Source organism: Gastrolobium bilobum, unplaced genomic scaffold, assembly GCF_033153095.1.
Source record: "Gastrolobium bilobum isolate Gb01-03AN ecotype WA unplaced genomic scaffold, APGP_CSIRO_Gbil_v1 utg48639, whole genome shotgun sequence".
In the NCBI taxonomy this organism is placed as follows: Eukaryota; Viridiplantae; Streptophyta; class Magnoliopsida; order Fabales; family Fabaceae; genus Gastrolobium; species Gastrolobium bilobum.
The window spans coordinates 20853-26929 of record NW_026898485.1 but is presented as its reverse complement, the minus strand read 5'-3'; the positions used below and the strand labels follow the sequence as shown (position 1 = coordinate 26929).

Here is a 6077-nt window from a genome sequence, read left to right as displayed (position 1 = left end):
CGAAATTGAGTGAGGTGTGGACCTCTGTGAAGATAACAAATAGAGCTACAAACTTATAAAATTTTAGATCCATTCGACTAGTGTATTGATTGCAATGTAAGTTTGAAGTTGCTACCTTGTTGTGAGAAATTTTGTTTTCCATAGTTACCTTGCGAAATATATAACCGGAGTTATACAACTCCGATTGCGACGTAAAATATTTCATTAGAAATCTGGTGATGTCTAGTTTAACATAGAAAAATCTTAGAACTTTTGGTAAAAAATTGCAATTTTTGTTTTAAAAATGATAAAGATGGTTTGTGCTTAGGGGGCTTTGGAAGAAGCCTGTAGTCACAAAACGAAAAAGAAAATGTAGTCCATTTAACTTGAAATTTCAGGATATAAATATTGATGATATTTTTGACATAAAACAGACTTGATTCTGCTGTGTGGTTATATGTGGAATGCTGTTTGGATTTTGAGCTTGACTATACTACTTGACAGGTAAGTTTCGTGTTCTCAGAGTTAATCCCCATTTGTTCCACCATTTTCCAAGAGGAGGATGGTAGTTTTATATGGTATATGTGCGTATCTGTTATTTGAGATGATGAAATGATGAACTCTTATATATGTATATTATGTGATGTAGTACACACAAGATAGCTAATACATGAGTGTAGTGTGAAGCTGCACAAGACTGTATTCCCTGAGTGTGGGTATAAGGCAAGAGCCTTATACTTCTTATGTATGTAGCAGACGTGTGTAAATCATACCGTTCTCTGGCCAATGGACTTGTTAGCACACATGCATGATATATATATATATATTGCTGCATCATATGGATATTATTAATGTTGAATTATTATTTTAAATTATTATACTGAAGTGAGCTTAGGACGGAGGAACTCTTCGAGAACCTTTGCTTATTGATATTTCGGTTTAGAGATTCCACCTTTTCTGGGGCACATTTTTAGGTACAGATGTCCATAGGATGGATGCTTCCTGAGGCAAGAGGCCGGAGTAGAGTTTATTTGAGAAGCATTTTTTATTCAAATTATTATGGATATCAATATTGTATTGTGACATGATTACTAAGATTTTATGTTTTTACCAAACTATGTATGTTTTATTCATTTCGTGAGCAAGGGGGTTGTCCATGCCTTTGATTTATTTGTGTTATTATTGAACATGCGTATTCTGTATACTCTATGAGATACGGACGTGGTCATGACTGCGTGATGTAGCTTTATGACTTAGTATTTATTTATGATATTGAGGCATTTCGGGAATTCTATTGTAGTTTTGCAATTACATAAGAATATAGATGAACTTTTATTTTGTCATGTTAATAAGGAAAGAGTAACCTTGCATGTCTGATTACTTAATTTATTTAGATTCCGCATTTAATTGTGTTGTGCTTAATACCGTAATATGATAACAATCTGGATGCATACGGGGTGTTACAATTTCCGTCAAAAAATTCATAAATATAATTTATTTTTTTTATAATGTTTTTGACGAAATTCATTCTCCGTCGAAAACTTTAGACAAAATTATTTTCGTCGAAAAACTCATAATTATAATTTCTTTTTGATTTATTTTTTATTAGGTTTGCGACGAAAAATGATGAATAATGGTTTTACCGGTTAAAAATATCGCGGTTCAGTTGCACCGTAAAGCGTGCTAAATGAATTTTGAGCTCTATGTTTGGAAATAACTTATAAATGGTATATAGGGCTAGGAATTATGATTTCTGTTGAAAATTGAATGAAATTAGGGTTTTTGGGGAAGCGTGCCCACAGTGCACATAACAGCTTAAAATTGAGATTTCATCGAATGACCGGAAAATTCCGGATTCATCTGACCAAGGACAATTAAAGGACAATGGTGAATGTTAAAAATTGAAGTTTCTAAATAGTCTAGAAATTAATGGACGTTTAGTGGTTTAAGCGAGAAATTTGAATTAATTTGAATCGCGTGAGGTGGCAGTGGGACCCACCCCACTTAAGTGGACTTGTGGCACATAGGAAAACCACTATTCATTCCCTCTTTCCCTCCTCTCTTCCTCTCAAACTCAAGCCCCCCTCATTTATGCAAGTTTTATCTTGAAATTTAATCTCACCTAAAAACCATCAAAACTCCATCAAAATCAAACTTCCACCATAGGAAACTTCAAGCAAACAACCGTCCAAACCCAACCATGGTACTTTCAAGGCATGAAACTCGCTAGATCGGGAGAAAAGTGACACAAATTGTCACATTTTTGTAGAGGATTTTGGTTTTCTTGGAGTTGTTTGATCCTCCATTGCTTGGGTATTGCGTGGAGGAGTCCTAGGCCTTGATTGTGGGTAAGTTTCAACACATTTCATTGGTTGGATTGTTGGATTTGATTTTGAAGACCTAAAGCATGCTTGTATAGATTGATGTGGTTAGGGACTTCAAATTAAAATGTGTTAGATAAAAGTGTCTTAGAATGATGTTTTACGATGATTGAACTCATAAAAATTATTGGTGAAAAGTTTGGTAACTTAGGCAATCTTGTGAAGAGTATGCAAGACTTTGTGAAATGGAATTATTGTAGGATTGTGTAATTGAGTTGTGGAGTAATTGTATAAGTAAATTATATGATTGTATGATGTATGGAAGTGTTGAAATGAATTAAAAATCCCTTGGTATGTGTTGGGTGTGAACATGTTGGTTGCTTATAATGTTATGATGGAGGACGTTCCTTTACTTTTAGTTCATCAAGAGAAAACACTTTCGTTCTCTTGATTTCAACCCAAGTGCGCAAGTGAACGCATCAAGTAATAAGTGGGACTATTAGTGCCCAGATTATCGTTTCTACGAGGATAGTACACTAATTAATGCCTTGAACTATTTTTAAAAAGAATAAAAATGAAAAGAAAAGTTAGTAAATGACCTGGTTGGTCAAACGTTCCCTACTGTCCTGATAACGTTCCTCAGAAACAGTAGGTTCAATCTGACAGCAAACAGCTCCTCGCATCGTTATATATGAAATCCTTCTTGATGAGAGAAGGAACGACAGTAATTTGAATAATTATTATTTGATATGAAAAAGAAAAACAAGATATATTGGAGAACAATAATATATAATTAATTAAGGAAATAGTAAATCTGTATATTATTACATATCTATATTATATATATATATATATATATATATATATATATATATATATATATATATATATAGGGGTATGTGGTTATTGAACCACCCCAAAACTACGTTCCTGCTACGGAACGTATTTCAATTATTTTTGGATCATAGGTGAACATCAGACGTTCCCTCTCTTTTTGGGAGCCCTGTGGTTAAGTTTAACCACACCCAAAACTTTGCTCTTGTTAGAGGGCAAAGGTATCCGCTGGGTTGTCTCCCAGGCAGCGCTTAGTTTAGTGTCTTTAGCTAGACATGGTACTCACCTTTCATTCTTGTGGAAAAGATGTTGAGGGAACTTCAGTTCCCTGGCAGTTTTCTTGGTGTCCTGGTGTTAAGGCTAGCAGCTATCTGTCCCAGATGGGATTCAATGTTTCTGACCACAACATCGTTCCTGGTAACATATTCCTTGACATAATTCTCCAAGGTGTTGACGCGTTGGTCATCTATTGGGAACGAAGCATAATTGGGTCTTCTCTGTTGGTCAAATGCTCTATTTCCTATACTGCTTCCTTGTTGGTATTATTGTTGCTGGTTGTTGTATGGTCTTTGGTTTATGGGTGGTCTCTATTGTGGGTTATGGTTCTGATCTTTCACTATGGTGCCTCCAGGATTTTTCTTGTTGTTGTTTCCTACATGTTGATTGTCTCTGGCCTAGGTGAAGCTTCTTTTCCCAAAATTTTCTGCGTAATACACCAAGGCTGTGGATGGACAGTCTGTTGAATCGTGATTATCACCACAGGCTGAGCTTGGTTCGCTCTCAGTGGCTGTTAGTTGTAAGACTTCCATTCTTGGCTGTTCTTGGTCAGTTTTTAGATTCTTCACCTCGTTCATCAATGCAGCCAGTTAGGCTTCCATGGCAGTTTGTTTGTCTAATTCTAGCATGCATGGCTTCCTTACTGGGCTCATCTTTTCTAATGACCATTGGAGACATCTTTCTACAGTGTCTTCTATTATTTCGTACCTGGATCCAAGATTACCACTAAAGAAATATCCTTATGCAGCAAAGTCTAAATGTTATTGAGAAGTATGATCAATCCCTTTATAGAAAGACTGTAAGATTCCCCATTTTTCCACCCCATGGTTTGGACATTTTGTAATGATATCTTTATATCTCTTCTAAGCTTCATAGAGATTTTCTCCATAAAATATTATAAAGTTAGAAAGCTCTTCTCTAACATCAGTTTGGCAAGACATAGGGAAAAATCTTTCTATGAACTTGTTAGAGAGTTCCTCCCATGAGTGTATGGATCCAGGGGTCAGAGTTTTCATCCATATTTTGACTTTTGAGCCCAAAGAGTGAGGGAACAACCTCATTCTCATACTCTCTTCTGTTATACCCTCAGTTCTAAAATTATCACAGATATCTTGAAAGTTTGTGAGGTGTGTGTAAGGATCTTCTGCATGGAGTCCATTGAAGACTCCAGTTTCCCTTATCGTGTGGAACATGATGGGTTTTAGTTCAAAATTGGAAGCTGTAGGGGGGAGGATTACTCCTCTTTCTGGTCTGTTCCTTGAAGGAGTAGCCAGTGCTCTAAAGTTCTGTTCATGAGGGATATCTTCATTATTATTATTGTGATCAGCCATGTTCTCAAAAATATTTTCCCTGATATTTCTTCTTCTCCTGTGTAAAGTACGTTATGGTTCAGGATCGAAGAAGAACTCAGGTATTTCTGTGGAGTGATGAGAATCTGTTTCAGACTCTTCACTCATAAACCATAAAACACATATAGTATGAACAATAAAATATGTGAGTAAAAAAAATGAAATATACACAGAGTATTACTTAAAACAGTATTAAGGACAAAATTTAGTGTAACTATCCCCGACAACGGCGCCAAAAACTTGTTGGGTGTGAATTTGTTGGTTGCTTATAATGTTATGATGAAGGACGTTCTTTTACTTTTAGTTCATCAAGAGAAAACACTTTCGCTCTCTTGATTTCAACTCAAGTGCGCAAGTGCACGCATCCAGTAATAAGTGGGACTATTAGTGCCCAGATTATCGTTCGTACGAGGATAGTACTCTAATTAATGTCTTAAACTATTTTTAAAAAGAATGAAAATGAAAAGAAAAGTTAGTAAATGACCGGGTTGGTCAAACATTCCCTACTGTCCTGATAACGTTCCTCAGAAATAGTAGGTTCAATCTGACAGCAAAAAGCTCCTCGCAACATTATATATGAAATCCTTCTTGATGAGAGAAGGAACGACAGTATTCATTGGAGATTTATAGATACAAGATTGAATAAAGCAGTAATAACAATAGTAATAACAATATTTAAGAGACAACAATATGGAGGGGTTAAAACAATTTTAACACAAGGAACGGATCCACTGATCCATTCTTAAATAGCTATATTCTCTACTCAGGACTTAACACTTCTGTATTTGTTCCAGTCTCTTCATTGCCAACTCTGATTCCTCAGCTCATGGACTAAATGGCTCACAAGTTTTCATATTCCTATGGCTCCCTTGACTCCAACAGTGACCTTTAGTGAACGAGGTGGTCCCTTATTCCTAAGGCAACCAGCAGTGTTGTTTCCACAACACTTCCTTCCCCCTCTGGTTAAGCTGTCTGAAATCCCTTTCTTACGAAAGTTTCTTTCTCAATATGTGTTCAATTTCCATTGATACACAATGAATATAGCTCACCTAACTAGAGAAATACAAAAGCTTCAGTACAAGAGTTTTGAAAATAGTTCTTTAAGAACTTCACAGTTTTTCCGTTCCACAGATAACTTAGCCTATTGTTACGCGACACGGTAAGTGCACCGGTTGTAAAAGTAATAAAGTGTACTAGAGTACGAGATCGTTCCCACGAGGATCAGAATTTCAAGCACTAGTTCACTAATTGCGTTTTGGTTGGACAATCAAAGGTTTGGTTTGAGAGAATGATGAATTTAGATGAAGAGAATTGTTGT

General features: G+C 35.9%; 1 non-coding gene across 1 annotated transcript; it reads left to right on the top strand.

The window, feature by feature from the left end:
• The first annotated feature begins 4229 nt into the window (after nt 1-4229).
• LOC133316740 (small nucleolar RNA R71) lies at nt 4230-4336 on the top strand. Its single transcript, XR_009752243.1, has one exon. It is a non-coding gene; the product is annotated as a small nucleolar RNA R71 (small nucleolar RNA).
• Nucleotides 4337-6077: the final 1741 nt, after the last annotated feature.